Below are 17701 nucleotides of genomic sequence, written 5' to 3'. Positions count from 1 at the left end.
GCTCCACCCTTCCCTAAACCCCACCCCTTTCTCTCAAACAGATATTTTTGTAGTTTCCCAACTTTTGTGCAGTTTTTTCCCCATTCTAAATGGTCGAAATGCCTTTCCTAGGGCTTAGTTACTAGCAGTAAGAGCTTTAAGCTATAATATACTGGTGGTATTATTATTATTATTATTATTATTATTATTATTATTAGCTTTTTGGCCCTGATCATTTTGCCCTTAGTCTCTGGCCCCCGAGAGGTTCTGCACTTCTACTTTAGCAGGAGGATAAGAAAAGGCCAACAAAATGACATTGCTGCTGAGCCAGAGACAGAGAAGGGCCGTGGGTGCTGCTGGCCCACTGCTTTTTCCTCCGAAACGGAGACCCCTGGGGAAGAGGGTGACCAACCCTTCCTGCTCACCCCACAAACATTGGTGTGCAGACAACCACTATTTGCAATGGTTGCAGGTATTTATTACAGATTTTCACCACACATTTCCTCCAAGGAGATGAAGGCCCCGTTTCCCCCGTCCCTGTGTATCATGCTCACAACAACTCTGTAAAGTAAGCCAGACTGGGAGGAGAGAGAGACAGCCTTGCATAATATTTTATGTGTACATTATACATATATGTTGTACTATGTGGGTATTTTTAATGGCAATTTTTAATGTTTTTGTATGTAAACTGCTTAGAGATTTTACTTAGGGTGACCATATGGAAAGGAGGACAGGGCTACTGTATCTTTAACAGTTGTATTATTATTATTATTATTATTATTATTATTATTATTATTATTATTTATTTATATAGCACCATCAATGTACATGGTGCTGTACTTGAAAAGGGAAATTCAGCAAGTGTCATATGTATGCATGCAGCACCTGGTGAAAATCCTTCTTCATCATGACAGTTAAAGCTGCAGGAGCCTTGTCCTTAGGGACTAGATACAAAAGAGGGCAGGGCTCCTGCAGCTCTAACTGTTGTGATGAAGAGGTAATTTCACCAGGTGCTGCATGCATACAAATGACACCTGCTGAATTTCCCTTTTCAATACAACTATTAAAGATACAAGAGACCTGGTCACCCTATTTTACTATATTAAGCAATATGCAAGTGTTTATTACAGATTTTCATCACACATTTCCTCCAAGGAGCGGAAGGCACCATTTCCCACTCCCCAAGTCTTCCTCACAACAACCCTGCGAAGTAGGCCGGACTGGGAGGAGAGACAGCCTTGCGTAATATTTTATGCATATATTATACATACATATTGTATTGGTATGTTTAACTGTGATTTTTAATATTTTTTGTCTGCAAACCACTTAGAGATTTTACTCTATTAAGCAGGATACAAGAACGACCAAAAGTATTGTTTTGTTTTATATTACCCTTTTTTGAGGGAGTCTATTCAGAGCCCGCTCATCATCTTCAGCACTCAAATGCACCCCTCCTGGTTGTTGTTCTAAGATTGTCCTCTGGCAGACATGCCCACCCAGCCTTCTTTTCGATGGTTATGGGGGAACAGGGGTATAGCTGTGGACCAGCACAAACAACTATCCCAGAGGAAAAGGAGTCCTCATATGGCAGGACCGTAATTGGCTCATTCAAGGATGAGCTTTCCTCAGCAAATTGCCTGGTCAGGTGCACCTGATGAGGTTAGCCACAATAAACCAATTAGACAAGGTGTCGCAGAATTTTATTCATTAAAAGACACAAAGAGAGCAGGTCAGTTCCCTTCCCTTACAGAACTCTGCAAAAAAAACAACCACCAGCCATGTTCATTCTTGCTCAATGTCATGGCGCATTCACGCCTGCTTTTCAAAACACCCATACCACGTTAGCTTCAGCAACAAGGAAATTTAATTTATGGACTGTTTCTGTGGCCGCTTCAGCAGTGACCATGGCAAGGCAGTGACCTTCTATAATATGAAGAGGATGTATAAGTCTGTCTTTCCGCATCATAGTGCCAAGACTGTAAACCTAGACACCTGAAACTTGGCACACATGCTATGGGGAACCCTGGGGGGGGTGTCTGTGGTTATTTTGTTTTGAAAATGCCTTAATTAATTTAACGACTTTAAATGTGTCCATGTGGTTGAAACCTGCAGTAACATCTTCAATCCATAGAGGCAGACTTCCCTAACCAGTGCATAGCTTTGCAATCTATACAGTTCGAAGCCACAGGAGGCCAAGGGGCTGAGGGATAGAGTTAGACGCCTGCCTCCTCTCTGCTGCTGTGAGGCAGACCCCCCACCCCACCCCCAGGGGAATGGAAAGGACAGACCCCTTATTATTATTATTATTATTATTATTTATTTATTTATATAGCACCATCAATGTACATGGTGCTGTACAGAGTAAAACAGTAAATAGCAAGACCCTGCCGCATAGGCTTACATTCTAATAAAATCATAATAAAACAATAAGGAGGGAAAGAGAATGCAAACAGGCACAGGGTAGGGTAAACAGGCACTGGGTAGGGTAAAACTAACAGTATAAAGTCAGAACAAAATCAAGTTTTAAAAGCTTTAGGAAAAAGAAAAGTTTTTAGCTGAGCTTTAAAAGCTGTGGTTGAACTTGTAGTTCTCAAATGTTCTGGAAGAGCGTTTCAGGCATAAGGGGCAGCAGAAGAAAATGGACGAAGCCGAGCAAGGGAAGTAGAGACCCTTGGGCAGGCAAGAAACATGGCATCAGAGGAGCGAAGAGCACGAGCGGGGCAATAGTGTGAGATGAGAGAGGAGAGATAGGAAGGGTTATAGGGATGCATCATGGCAGGGGCTGTGCCAAGGGATGGTAGCGGCTCTACCTTCACTCAGACAGGCAGGGCACAACATGTCCAACTCAGAAGCTACGTAAGTTTGCTTGAAAGTTTCGCCATATTAAACTAAAGGCTATTCAAACCCATACTAAACCACGTCTCCTTCATTACTGCAGATATTTCTTCAAGGTCTGTGGGAGGCGGGGGGAAATGTCCCCTTCCTCCATTTACCTGAATTCTACTCCTGTCCATTTATAAAACTGCATCATAAGTGGATAGACTGAGGCCTGCAATCCTATACACACTTCCCTGGGAGTGAAGCCCCGTTGAACGTAGCGGGACTTGTTTCTGAGTAGATATGCGTAGGATCTTTATTTATTCAAGTGTTTATCTCTCGCCTTAAAATGAAACCTCAAGGCAGCTTACATGTTGTGTTATCATAAATAAGCATCACTCCCTCTGTGCCTGCTGTTCAGAGGCACGTGCTGTTGTTTATATAGCAACGCCCAAGATGGAGGTAACAGCATGCTCAAAGGAACCCCACCCTTTGCAGAAATATAAAAAACATTTTTAAAGAAACTTGATGGGGGATGAGGACGTGACACCCCTCCCGCTGAAAACTGACGGGTGGGTGACGGAGGGAATTAAAAGACAGAAGGGAGGGAAGGAGTACACAATAGAATGTCTTGAACAGGAGCACTTCCACACTGCAACAATTGCTGCTGCTGCTATTAATAGACAGATCTCTGCCCTCAAGAAGCTTACAATCTAACACAATGTGGAAGAGGGAGAAAAAGGGAGGAAGAGATAAGAACAAGCCTCAATTTCCCCTTAAAAATCTACTCTCATCAGCTAAACGATTCAGCTTTATACCGTTCTTAGCTCAGCTGGAGAAAATGTATCTTTGCAACCAAATTCTCTTTCATTCGTGGGTCAATTCAATGCCTGTTACATTCAAATACTCCTACAGATCAAGTAAAGAGGTTCCTTTGAACCATGGACAAAACAAACAAACAAACCCACATACCTATGTTTTCCCAAATCTCTGAATTAATTTTCTTCCTGAGAGCAGAATTGAAAGCTCAATTCATTTTTTTTCAGCAAACTGCAGAAGAATCAAAAGTTCATCAACCGAATACACTTTTCTCCAGTTCGTTAAATTCCATCCTGGTTTCTGCATTCTAATTGGTGATCAATTTAATGGTTTCACAGTGTCTGCTGCTGAGCTGATGGATCTGTTCTCCGATGGAGTCTTTTTAGTCTTAAACTCCAAAGTTAATGAAAAATCCCTCTCAAACAGGATATAAAGTGAGAGGAAGCACTTATTGCATCGATATAGAGACTCCTAGGATTTGCCTGGGTTAAAATGTCAACAGCAACTTTTACCTTCCCCCACAAGGAAAGACAGGCAGAGTTAAGACCTATTCCTTCTCAGGTTCTCTAGGACAAGGGTAGGCAACCTGTGGCCCTCCAGATGTTTTGGCCTAGCACTCCCATCATCCTTCATCTTTGGCTATGCTGGCTGGGGCAGATGGGAGTTGTAGGCTCAAACATTTGGAGGGCCTCAAGTGGCCCATCCCTGCTCTTCGACAAGTAATCTTCACCATTTTCAAACTGGACTTCCAGCCAAGATGAAACAAAGGACTGATTTTTAGAATTTCCCACCCTATGGCTGCATTCACATATAACGCTGGGCTAGCCTTCCCAGCCTTCACACTGGCTGGGAATGATGGAGTTGTAATCCAAAACATCCAGAAGGTACCAGGTTCTGGAGGTCTGTGCTAAACCAGCCTTCCCCAACCTATTTATTTATTTATTACATTTATATACCACCCCACAGCCAAAGCTCTCTGGGCGGTTTACAACAGTTAAAAATAGTAAGCATTAAAAAGTATACAAGTTTTCAAATGTGGACTACAACAAGAGATGTATGGATTTTGTTAAAAACGAGGATGATCAGGGGTCTGGAAACAAAGCCCTATGAAGGGAGACTGAAACAACTGGGCATGTTTAGCCTTGAGAAGAGAAAGCTGAGGGGAGACATGATAGCACTCTTCAAATACTTGAAAGGTTGTCACACAGAGGACGGACAGGATCTCTTCTCGATCCTCCCAAAGTGCAGGACACAGAATAACGGGCTCAGGTTACAGGAAGCCAGATTCCAGCTGGACATCAGGAAAACCTTGCTGACTGTTAGAGCAGTAGGACAATGGAATCAGTTGCCTGGAGAGGTTGTGGGCTCTCCCACACTAGAGGCCTTCAAGAGGCAGCTGGACAACCATCTGTCAGGGATGCTTTAGGGTGGATTCCTGCATTGAGCAGGGGTTGGACTCAATGGCCTTACAGGCCCCTTCCAACTCTACTATTCTATGATTCTATGTTCAATCTGCATTTTGCAGTTTGACAGATTCAGAAGATTTTTTTTTTAAAACAAAATTCTTCTAGGTGTGCTACTGTGCATTAGCACTGACGTGCCCTTGTGTAAGTGTGCATTAACTAATGAACCAATTAACTAATGCACATTGGTGCCAATGCACATTAATGGAAATCCTCCCCAAAACTAACAGAAAAAAGAAAAGAAAAGAAAAAGGTCCACAACTGTGCAGAATCCGCATAACATGAAAAAGCTGGTCCACCCACAGATGGGATTCATAGACATCCAAATTCATCTGAATCCTTTGCAGATCTCTCCGACTTCGCTAACTATACCCCTCAGCATCCCCCAGCCATGGATTCAGCCACAAGTGGGAGAAGTGGCAACTCTTCCCAGCACCACTGGAGTCCCTTTCCCCGCAATGGGTACGAAACCCTGAGCCTCTCTCAGCACGGAGGGGTGAGGGACTGATGACATCACTGAGTGCAGCCACACCCACTATCCTCATGTAGCCTGTGGAAGGCCTAGTGGGGAGCAATTTGGCCTCCCACCCCATTCTGGTCCAACACCCCTGCCCTCAAGACTAACAAGTTAATGCATATGAAGCGCTTTGAATGGGCTAGTATTATTTTTCTGTATTTTTCTCATACTGTATTAAGAAAGAGCCTCTGTGAGATGTTCAATCTGCATTTTGCAGTTTGACAGATTCAGAAGATATTTTTATTTTAAAAAAAATCTTCTAGGTGTGCTACTGTGCATTAGCACTGACGTGCCCTTGTGTAAGTGTGCATTGTGTAAGTGTGCATTGTGTAAGTGTGCATTGTGTAAGTGTGCATTAACTAATGAACCAATTAACTAATGCAGATTGGTGCCAATGCACATTCATGGAAATCTTCCCCAAAACTAACAGAAGAAAAAAAGAAAAGAATATGATCCACACTGCTGCCATCCAGTGGTCCCAATTTTTTAATACTAAGGAAGGACTGGGTAGGCTTGCCCATAACGGCCCCAGCAAAGACACAGTGCAATGCCATTGGCTGGTGGCCACATTGGTTGCCTGGATTACCCGGCCACTCCATCCCATGTAGCCTCACTCCAGCAGGCACGATCTTTTCCAGTCCCCTTTTGACAACAGGAGCCTGGCAAATGTGCCAAGGACAGCAAATGGCACAGCCGCCCTACAAGGGAGAGGGGCAGCATAATGCCCTGTGTTGTCATTTTCTAAAGTACATACAGACACGTAAGTGGAGCTGCAGCGCTGCTCCATGTTTTCTTCAAAATGCAGAACCTTCAGGTTCCTATTCAGTCAAAACCAGTTATGTGCATAGTCAGCAGAAGCTGGTCATGCGCAGCGCTGACTGGGCAGTGCCTGTCACTCCATGAACCTACTTCTCTTTATCCCCCGAGAAAAACCAGAGACAAAGTAAAAACTGTGGCTTATCTGGAACAGGTACCAGAAAATATAGACTGTCCTTAACATGGCAGGCTGAAGAGAGGGTAAAAAGAAAACAAGCCTAGAGTTAGCACACAGTATCCTCAGAAAACAAGAGCCAGAGCACCCTGGTAAGGCTCACTGCTGATGCCTACCCTCATATACAAACACACCTTAAACAATTTTGGCTGAGTCTGGGAGACACCACTGCAATTTTCTACAATGTCCCTGACATAGTGTCAGTCCAGGGCACTGCTGGAAATTTAAGTGACGGCTCCCCACAGGGGCCTCCAAGACTCATCAGAGTACTACTGCTGCAACCCACTGTCACCAGGGAGTGGGAAGGCACCAACACAGGCCAGAGCTCACCACTAGACACTTTGACCTAAGGACAGCCCTGATTAAGGGCAAAAACAACCCCCCAAAAAACCCAGCCTGTAGTAAGAAAGACCAACAGGGGTTGGGGTGGCAGAATTGTGCACCCAACACCAACTCCCATCATTCCCAGCCAGCATAGCTATTGGGAGTTGCACTTCAACACTGCGGTGTAGTGGTTAGAGTGCTAGACTGGGTGATATAGTGGTTGTTGGACTTGGGAGATCTGGGTTCTAGTCCCTACCTGGCCATGAAGTTCACTGGCTGAGAGTCAGTGACTGGCCCAAACTTACCTCACAGATATAAATATAATAAATTATTATTGATGATGATGATGATAAATAATAATAATGATGATGCCAACACACATCTTGAGGAGCACCAGGTTACAAAACGCAGCTATACTGTATTCTTGTTTCTTATTCCACAGCACCATTTGGTTCTCCAGCTTTCTTAATTCCCCACCCAGTTCATCTCAGATGTGGACCTGGTGCACAGATGGTTATGGTCAAGAGGCCGTTTTCAGATAATCTTAAGAGATTGGGAGGAAACACAGAGGAAGAGGAGGACGCAGCCTCTGATATGGTCTCCCGTTGCAACGAGGCCCTTATCTCAGTCAGGAGACGAGCTTGTTCCAGACAAAATACAGCAACAAACATCACTTCCTTTGTAACTGAGGTTGTTTTGGCAAAGAACCGGTTTATAGCAGGGGGGAATCCTTTTTTCACCCAAAAATCCTGATTCTCTCTCTCTCTCTCTCTCTCACACACACACACACACAGAGAGAGAGAGAGAGAGAGAGAGAGACCCTATTTCCCTCAGGGGCTGGGTCATGGAAGTCGCCAATCGAGGTCAACAAAGGTCACTGATGGAGGCCGTTTTGCAGCTGGGGGTGTTTAGCAAAAGGAAACCAGGACCCCGCGGAGGAAGGAATTCCAGCCAAGGGGAGCAGCCAGGATGCGCTAAGGCGGAAAAAATGTAACACATGTTTCCGTTTAAATTTATGTTGGAGAGAGGGAGAGAAAGACAGAGACACAGAGGAGAAGAAAAACCAATGATATACACAAACACAGCTACACAGAAAGCCACCTATGTAGAATGCCAGCCCCCACCGCGACAACCACCCTCCAATACCACGAAGGCACATTAAATAAAACTCTCCAAGCCCTTTTGGCACATCTGTCATATATACTGTGAAATGAGAATGGGGTACAGTTCTGAGCAGTGTTAATCTGTATGTAGAGCGGATAAAGTGGAAGTGGTGTTTAGTTGTGTTGTGTTGTGCTGTTTATTTGTTCAGGACTACCTGTTTGACAAGGGCTCTATAGAGAGCAGATTGCAGAAGGCCCCAGATTCAATTCCTGGCATCTCAAGGAATGGCCCTGAGACCTCAAAAAGCCGCCAACTGACACTGTAGACCTGGGATGGGCAGAAGGCAGCTCTCCAGATGTTTTGGACTTCATTTCCCATAAATCTTTGCCAGCATAGCCAACAGTCAGGAATGCTGGGAGTTGTATTTATTTTATTTATTTATGCATTTTATTTATTTATTTCACTTCTATATCACCCAATAGCCCTACTCTCTCTCCACCCCTACTGTAGACAACATTTCCACTCTGTAGCTGCGTTCAGACAATACAATAACCAACAGTGGTTTAAGTACCGTATTTCTTCGATTGTAAGACGCCATCGATTGTAAGACGCACACTAATTTCAGTACCACCAACAGAAAAAAGCTTTGATTCTAAGAAATAATAAACGCACCCGCGATTCTAAGACGCATCCCATTTTTAGAGATGTTTATATGGGGGGGGAAGTGCGTCTTAGAATCGAAGAAATACGGTAGTTGGTTATTGTGTTGTCTGTAACGCAAAAAACACCCCACGGTTGACTATTTCCCCAAAATAACCAATGGAGAAAAACAAAACTCTGCAGAGTTGACTAGCTGCACAACCGTTGGTTAGCGTGTTGTCTGTCGGGCTCCGTGGACAATTTTGCCCCGTTGCGTTGACTATTTCAGCTGCCTACAGAGTCCTCCGGCAAGAGTGACAAAAGAAGTAGCTGCTACTCTAGTCCAGCCGGTAGATGTTGCAATGGCTGATGGGATTCCAGCGGGAGGACTGAGATGGAGAGAGGGCAGGGGATGTATCAGTCAAACACACAGTTGACTAACAGTCAACTCAATGCTGCCCTTAATCCCCACCACAGTTGATTATAATAATGTTGTGTGGGGAGTACCCCCTTGATAATCAACCCTGGAGTTGACTATTAACCCACCATTAACTATTGTGTTGTCCGAACGCAGACTGTGGGTCCGTAGTGTTAGGAGGTCCTCCAGATGTTGTTGGGGGCATCATCCCTAACCACTGGTCATGCTGGCTGGGGATGACAAGACATTGGAAGAGCACAGTTTCCCTGCCCCTGGGTTAGAGGAACACTATCTGAATATTAGTCTAGATTGTTCAAAAAAGGTTACAAAACATCCCACTGGTCTTAACTGTACAGAACACCCACATGGTGGGTTCAGACAACCATCTTCCCCACACTAGTCTGCCCAGAAACGCAACAGACCTACTACTGAACCCCCTTCCATTGCAGGGCTTTTAAGGCCCAATGTTTACAAACGTTTGTTCTCCGAGCCCACGTAGATACCTGCCAATTGAGGGCATCACTTTATGCACCGGACAAAGTAGGTTCTCGTCCACAAAAGTTTATGCCACAATAAATCTGTTCTTCTTGATGGTGCCACAGGACTCTTTTGTGTTATTCCGGTGACAGCTGCAATTTATCACACTGACAGACTGAAGGTTTAATGTTTTCCTTGTGCGAGAGCTCGCCCTGAGACAGTCAATGGGCCATAGCTCAGTGGCAGAGCACCTGCTTTGCATGCAGAAGGTCCGAAGTTCAATCCCCAACATCTCCAAACAGGGCTGGGGAAAACACCTGCCTAAAACTCTGGAGACCCACTGTCAGCCAGTGCAGGCAATCCGGAACTAGATGGACCACTGGTTCAACATGATATAACACAGTTTCCTGTGTTCAAAACAAAGCTGCCACAAAACAATATTAACACCATGTGATTACAAAACAATATTAACACTGGGGCTGTTCACACAGCACACTAACCCAAACTCAGTAGTTCAGTGTAGGTTGTTGTTGAACCATGAGTTAGTGTATTGTCTGAACCCAGGACATCTTCCACAGGATGGTTCATTAACCATGCAGTGTGGCTTGTTAACCACCCCGAACAACCCAACAACAAGCCATGGGTTCTCAAGGCAGTTTGTTCAAGAAAAATAAGCCACACTGCATGGTTAACAAGCCACCCTGCGGAAAATGTTCTGGGTTAAGACAACGTGCTAACCCATGGTTCAACATTAAGTCACACTCAACCACTGAGTGTTGTGAGAACCCAGTCATAGGCTGCATTTGGACAACACAATAGTCAATGGTGGGGGAATAGTCAACTCACAGTTGGTTATTTTGGGGAAATAGTCAACAGTGGGGTGTTTTTTGCCCAACAGACGACACAATAACCAACAGTTGACAGCTCAACTAATGGTTGACTACTAAAACCACCATTGACTATCGTGTTGTCTAAACTGAGCCATAGTCTCAATTCACCCTTACTTAGAGCTGATCATCTTTCTGACCTGCTCAGAGAGCTTATATTATAGTGAATCAGGACAAATGGTTCACACTTCAGCCTCACTGGATTGCAGTAGTGCTGTCAAGAATATTCCCCTGCCTCCCCATTTAGGGTTTTGTTGATAAGGTGGGGGGGGGGTTTGTTTGGAGAGAGAGAGAGAGAGAGAGAGAGAGAGAGAGAGAGAGAGAGAGAGAGAGAGAGGTTTACCACCTGCAAAAAAAGCCAGACCTGCTGTGGTTTTAAGAATTATATAGAAGAGAGCATTTCTGGAAAGAGACCAAAACAGCAAGATGGACATTAAAAAATTAATAAATAATTAGGTCTCATGTTACAGGCTGTAGTTCAGAAAATAATACAATAGAAAGCCAGTACCATAATGGTACAAGTGTCAACCTAGGGCTGTGGAAACTCAGGGTCAAACCTGTGCTCAGTCATGATTCTCTCATCCTATCCTGCCTCACAGGGATGTTGTGAGGATAAAATAGGAGCCCCATGGAGAAAAAGTGGCATAAAAACGTCATCATTATTTGTGAATTAAGAGCTGATATATTATAAAGAGACATGCTGATAGCTGCAGAAGAGTCATAAATGGACAGCACATCAAATCCACATCTACCTCAAAATATCACAGAATTATAAAGTTGGAAAGAACCTCAAAGGTCATCTAATCCATCCCTTGCCGATGCATGAAATTTCCCATAACGGCATCCCTCTTAGCTGGCCATCTAGCCTCTGCTTATTAACCTCCAAGGCAGGAGAGCCCATCACCTCACGCTCATACTATCTGAAAAATTCTAATGTTGAGTCGAACTCTAGATGAGCTGGACAACAACCCCCATCATTCCATGGCTGGAGGTGATAAAAGTTGTAGTCTAACACATCTGGAGGACACCAGGCTGAGTAAAACTGTATCAGAGCAACAGGAAGTAGATTTGTTCCATCAACTAAGAGAAAACCCTTTCAAATATTTGAGGGTGGTTCTCGTATCGCCTTCTCCTCATCTCTTCTCCAGGCTAAACACACCCAACTCCTTCACTTTCCCCCATAGGACTTGGTCTCTAGAGCCCTCCCCAACTTTCTTGGCCTTCTGTGGACACACTGCGGTTTGTTAAATGGGACTAACTCCCAAAGTACCCATAGGCAGATATTGGATTGCTGGAGGCCTAGCTATCAGGAGTCCTACCAGCTCAACACCAACACTTCCTCCAGCCTTGTGAGAAAACACTGGCCATGTTCAAGGCAAAGTGTCAGCCCAACAGATTCCTAGCAGGTCTTCCCTCCTCTCTACTTCCTCTTGATGGGAGAAGATGGAAAGCAGGGTAGCAACCAATGGCCAAACTGCACAAGCTGAATATGAGCCAACAATGCGATACTGCAAGAAAGGCAAATGCAATTTTGGGCTGCATTAATAGAAGTATAGCCTCCAAATCGTGTGAGGTACTGGTTCCTCTCTATTCGGCCCTGGTTAGGCCTCATCTTGAGTATTGTGTCCAATTCTGGGCACCACACTTCAAGAAGGATGCAGACAAGCTGGAGCGTGTTCAGAGGGGGGCAACCAGGATGAACAGGGGTCTGGAAACAAAGCCCTATGAAGAGAGACTGAAACAACTGGGCATGTTTAGCCTGGAGAGTGGAGAAGACTGAGGGGAGACATGATAGCACTCTTCAAATACTTAAAAGGTTGTCACACAGAGGAGGGCCAGGATCTCTTCTTGATCATCCCAAAGTGCAGGACATGGAATAATGGGATCAAGTGACAGGAAGTCAGATTCTGGCTGGACATCAGGAAAACTTCCTGACTGTTAGAGCAGTACGACAATGGAACCAGTTACCTAGGGAGGTTGTGGGCTCTCCCACACTAGAGGCATTCAAGAGGCAGCTGGACAACCATCTGCCAGGTAGGCTTGAGGATGAATTTCTGCATTGAGCAGGGGGGTTGGACTCAATGGCCTTTTAGGACCCCTTCCAACTCTACTATTCTATGATTCTATGATTTCGTTAATTGTGATGCATATAGTTGTGCCTGATAGTTTACGTTAGTATAATTGTGCATAACCCTAATTCGGATTGGGACCAGCACAGACTAGGAGGGGAAGGTTAAATCTTGCCCTCACCCCATTTCCTCCCTGAAATTTCCTCCCCCACTGGGCAAAGAATGAGGGTGGGGTGTGGGAGGAATCCATTGGAGTCAATTTAGGCTTTGTTTTGTGTGTGTTTTAACAAACACATGGGGTGAGGTTGACTTTGAGAAAAACTGGTGGGTGGGGAAAATGTAATCCTCCCCTCTTGGTGCATGGTGGTCCCAATCAATTGCTTTTATGGCTTTTGTTGTTGTAAGCTGCCTTGTGAGGGCTTCTGCCCTGAAAGGAAGCCAAGAAATGTTTTAAATAAATAATTCAGGGTTGTGCGCTTTTACACTAAAATAAAGAAACTATCAGGCTCAGTTACACAATTAATGCAACCTGTAGTTTGGCCCCAAGACCCCAGCGAGAGTTTGGAGGGGGTTAAACCTAATCGAACTCTGGCACAAAAGAGCGTACGCGGGAGCCACCATAGAGCTCACTCACACTTCCCACCTGTTTAACCTTCATACCTCAGAGACTCCTGCACTGGTTGGCATTATTTCCTCTGGTGTCAAATCTGGATTCTTTGTCACAGAGGGCGAACGCCCACCTAAGTTTAGCGAGAAGTAGTTTTGCTAATCAACTGCAATCTGACTCAAAGCCAGCCTCCCTGGACAAACAAATCAACACACACTTACCCTTACAGGAGTCATAAAACTCAGAAGCAATCAAGAGCAGCAAAAAAGCAACACCCACACAAATAAACATAAAATGAGGGAAAGGCCTCCAGGCAGAACATGAGCCTTGTCATAAAAAGAAATATATACATTGGCTACTTCCTTGATCCAAAAATCTCAGCCACAGTTCCTTCACCCGCCTTTCACCTCTGGATAGGTTAATCCATTATTTTGTTTCCTGTCCAAGGCCAGGAAGGTGTCCATGACATCCCCACACCCCAATTCCTTCCTCTCCCCAAAAAGAAAAGGATATCTGATCCATCAACTTGTGGATTCTTGTTTGTTTTGCTTTTGGCTATGAGAAGGGAAGGGAACTGGTCATGCGGGATCAGAAATAATAAACTTTTGATACCGCAGTCCTGTTCTGCATCCTGAACTCCAAGTGCTGTCAACTTCCCAGCTGGCCTAAAAGAAACCGTCACGCCCATTGCCAAGGAACTGTTTAAGATCACAGAGGTTTGGGGAAGTTTCAAAAGAAAAGTTAAGAGACTTGAACACACGCAAGGCCTGTCTATTCAGGAATCCTATCTGTCCTAATCCAATAGACAGGGCTTAATTTGAACCCAGGCTCATCTCAAGAAGCCGGTTTTAAAGATAAAATCAAGCCCAAACCAAAGCACTTATGTAATTAATTGCACTTTTATCCTGTCCTTTCTTTAAGATACTCAGGGTTCTTCCTACCCCCCATTTTAATCTCACCACAACCCTGTGAGGTATGTTAGACTGAGAGAGAGAGAGAAAGAAAGAGAGAGAGAGAGAGAGAGAGATTCACAGTTGAGTGAGGATTTGAATCCGGGTCTCCCTGATCTTAGTCCAACACTCTAACTGTGATTACACTCACATTGACATGCAAAGCAATAGTTATTCTAAATAGTCAATTGCCATTAACTTTTTCATGTTCATGTTTGTACCTTCCTTATCTTCCCAACCGGGGACACCAAAGCGGCAAATATAGTCATATCAGAGTAACAACCCAAAGACAATGAGAAAGAATTATCTAACAATAAAAATGCTATCATAACCCATCAGCAACGTGACAAATACCTAACAATATTATAAGAATTCAATTGGCAAGTGGAATACAAACAAAACATAAGCACGATTTCCATATATTCTTTTTTTAAAAAATCAATCTGCTATGATACAAAATTCATAAATATTAAAAAAACAATAAAATCCCACAGAGCAAACCTTTCAAAAAATAAGACAGAGATAATAACACACATGGTGCATACTGTAATCAAAAAATACACAGTCTTAATACCTCCCCACACACGCAGTCCAGCAGGCAGCCTCTACGATAAAATGTTGGGACACACCATTAAAGGGAATATGTTCACCCTAGAGCCAACAAGAGCCAAAAGAGAAAATCACGGAAGGAACCTAGGAAGCTGTTTAATTTAGAGTCAACCCATTTGGTCCATCCAACTCAGCACTGTCTGCACCAGCATTCCCCAACTTGGTTCCTTCCAGATGGCTCATGGTCAGGAATGCTGAAAACATTTTGGATTACACCAGGTTGGACAAAGGTGGTGTACACTAGCAGGAAGCAGTACTCTGGGGTTTCAGTGAGGGTTATTTTCCCGTTCTATCTGCAGGTACCGGGGGCTGCATGCAAAGTGTGAGCTCTACCCAAGAACTACAGCCTGGGCCCTCCTATCAACCTAGCCCAGGACCCTTGCTCAGAGTGCACATTCACTTCGCCACTGAATAACCACAACCTGTCCCAAGCGCCTGTCCTTTTAGAAATCACACACTGTCCACAGAGCACCGCCCTCCCTACTCCCTGGAATCCTGGCCCTCGGTCCACACCTCCTTCCTTCTCTCCCGCCCAACAAACGCAGGAATTTCAGCACCACCTCTGCAACTTTCAAAAAGCCCTGGCTTCCAGCAAAACTTCGACTGCATCACGCTAGATTTCACTCCTCCCTTAAAAGGACCCAGAAGTCCTGGTTGAGATGACACAACCACCTTGCACTGGGAAGGCTGAAGTGTCATAAGATCTCCTGCACATGGTTAGAAAGTATTCCAAGAGTTGAAGGGAGGGAGCTGGAAGGACTACGTGAGCAAGAGGCCAAACGCCAGGACTCCTGGGTTCTATTGCCACCACTTAAGTTCCTCTGGATTTCTTCCAATGCATTTCTAATTAAAGAGATATGCTCAAGATGCTTTGCCTTATACATCTAGACCACTGAAACCCATACCTACGACTTCCTGAAGGATCTGGGAATTCAGGCTCCTCCAACACATTAGATGCCACCTTCCCAATAGAACCCAGGCCACCTGTCATCCCAAACCAGGAGTCCTCTTGGCTGCAGTCCACCCCCCCTCAAAAGCCACACCCCCTAGAGACTGTCCATTCAAAGAACCCAGGAGTCCTAGCTTCCTTGGCTTGGCTAGACTCCTCATCCCCTCCCCAGGTGGGAATAACAACGCCACTCTTCGCCTAAGCTATGATCACACTCATCGTCAAAAGTACCCGGGGAGTCCTCTCACACCCCACGGAACTCCACTCCCCGAGGACCCAGGCGTCCTGGTTCCCATCCCCTTCCCCCGGCCTTGCCTTAGGCCCAAGATACCACTCGTTCTACCAGAATGGGGATAACTCCCCCCCCCGGCCCTCCATTCGGACTTATTATCCCACTCCCCACCGCAAAGAGAGAGCCCAAGACTACCGCACCCTCCCTCCCTCCCTTAGGAACACGACCCTGATCGTCCGTCGCCCCAACCAACCAACCAGCCCCCGCGCTCCTCCTGGAGAACCCAGGGGTCCTAGCTGAGTAGACGTCTCCCTTCCTAGGGACCCCCGCCCCGCGCGCCCAAGAGCCCCTGCCCCCTCCGCCTCGCCCCCCTCTTACCTCTCCCAGGGTGATTCCATCCACTAGATTCTAAGTGACTCGAAGTCTCCCCCTTTCTTGCCGCCCAAGAATCCGAAGACGGGGAAAGGAGTGGAGGGGGGGGGCGACACTTGAGCGTTAGGGCTCCCCTCGCTCTCCACCAAAGCCCCTCCTCGCCTCGGGATGGGAGCTGCTCCTCCCTTGCAGGCAAGATCCCAGGCTCCCCCCCTCCCCTCCTGTCAAGGGAAAGGGCCGCCGGAGGGTGGGATCGCCCAGCCGCTCACCCCCAAAAGCAGCCGCTGGTGGGCGGGGGGCGCGCCGACTTCGCCATTGCTCGCTCAACGCGGGGTTGGGAGCGCATTGTCTCTCGGCTGGGGCTGGGAGGAGGCGGGGCTCCCTCAAGCCACGCCCCTCCTCCCGGGGATGGTTCGGAAGCAAATCCTCTCTTTCGCCCCCCACTCCCGCCCGGGGGATGCTCCTGGAATGAATGCCCCCAACCCCCCCAAAAGTGAGGATAAGGGCGTTTATATGGGTATGAATAAAGACAATCTGGAGTGGAACTCAATAGAGCAGACCGGGATGGATTATTCTGTTGTTTTATTGGAGTCCTTGTGAACGGTATGTGCAGTGGTGAATTTCTTATAAAGCTCCCTAGCTAGGAATCACGCCCACTTTCACCTGAAACAAGGTTACTGGTTTATTTTACATTTTCTAGCCTGCATGTCTGCCCAGAAGTACCGTTCGAGACGATGGGGAGCTGCTCCTCCCTTGCAGGCAAGATCCCGGACTTCCCCTCCCTCCTATATGCCAGGCCTTCTTTAATACGTGGGACCAAATAACAATTTGCCAAACAACGAGCTAGCTTTCGGGTTCCACAAAGCTCTTCTGCGGTCTGGAATTGAAACAAACAAAAAGATTGGGGCGGGAGCAGGAGCGAGCACTTGCACTTTGCATTCCCATCAGTTATAACCCTGCGAGGTAATCCCAAATTATGGGGCACTAGCGGTGGTTTGCTGGAAAACACTCAATATTTCGGGGAAATGCACTCTGTACATGCTTGGGGCTATTGTCTTTATTATGCATGTCACATATTTTGGCGGTTGGTCCTGAAAACTAATGGCAATGGTAGGCTGTGTGTATCTGTCTGGAAAAGTTTGGTGTCACTTAGAATAAGGATTCTATGCCATATAGGAGATAGAATGGGTGCTTTACTGAGAGATTCTGGATGCTGGTGCTTTTTCAGGGTGTTAAAATTAGAGCTTACTGGAAGCTCTAACACTGTTTTTTAATGCTCCCAATTTTTACCTATAAAGTCATGCAGAATAAACGAAGTAGCTGGGATGGAGTTGATCCTGAAAGGAAAAGACATGTGCCAAGTTGCCTGCTGGTCACCCCAGCAAGGTTCCTGTGCCTTGGACAGCAATTCTATAGGCCAGGGGTGTCAAATCTCAGCCTGAAGGCCAAATTCAGTTTTGAAGAAGCTCCCAGGGGCC

The 17701-nt window shown here is 45.7% G+C and overlaps 1 protein-coding gene across 4 annotated transcripts in view; it reads right to left on the bottom strand.

The window, feature by feature from the left end:
- The window catches only part of DDAH2 (DDAH family member 2, ADMA-independent), a 32640-nt gene extending 16053 nt beyond the window's left edge, over positions 1-16587 (bottom strand). For 2 of the 4 annotated variants that reach the window (XM_063122319.1, XM_063122322.1), the window contains exon 1: positions 16230-16587. The gene's annotated coding sequence lies outside the window, so the exon portion shown is untranslated. Of the gene's footprint in view, positions 1-14635; positions 14657-15230; positions 15268-16229 lie in introns of those variants that run through there. The other 2 variants (XM_063122320.1, XM_063122321.1) reach the window with 2 other exon arrangements.
- Positions 16588-17701: the final 1114 nt, after the last annotated feature.

The sequence above is a fragment of the Elgaria multicarinata genome, chromosome 3 (assembly GCF_023053635.1).
Source record: "Elgaria multicarinata webbii isolate HBS135686 ecotype San Diego chromosome 3, rElgMul1.1.pri, whole genome shotgun sequence".
In the NCBI taxonomy this organism is placed as follows: domain Eukaryota; kingdom Metazoa; phylum Chordata; class Lepidosauria; order Squamata; family Anguidae; genus Elgaria; species Elgaria multicarinata.
This window is presented reverse-complemented; position numbering and strand designations above follow the sequence as displayed.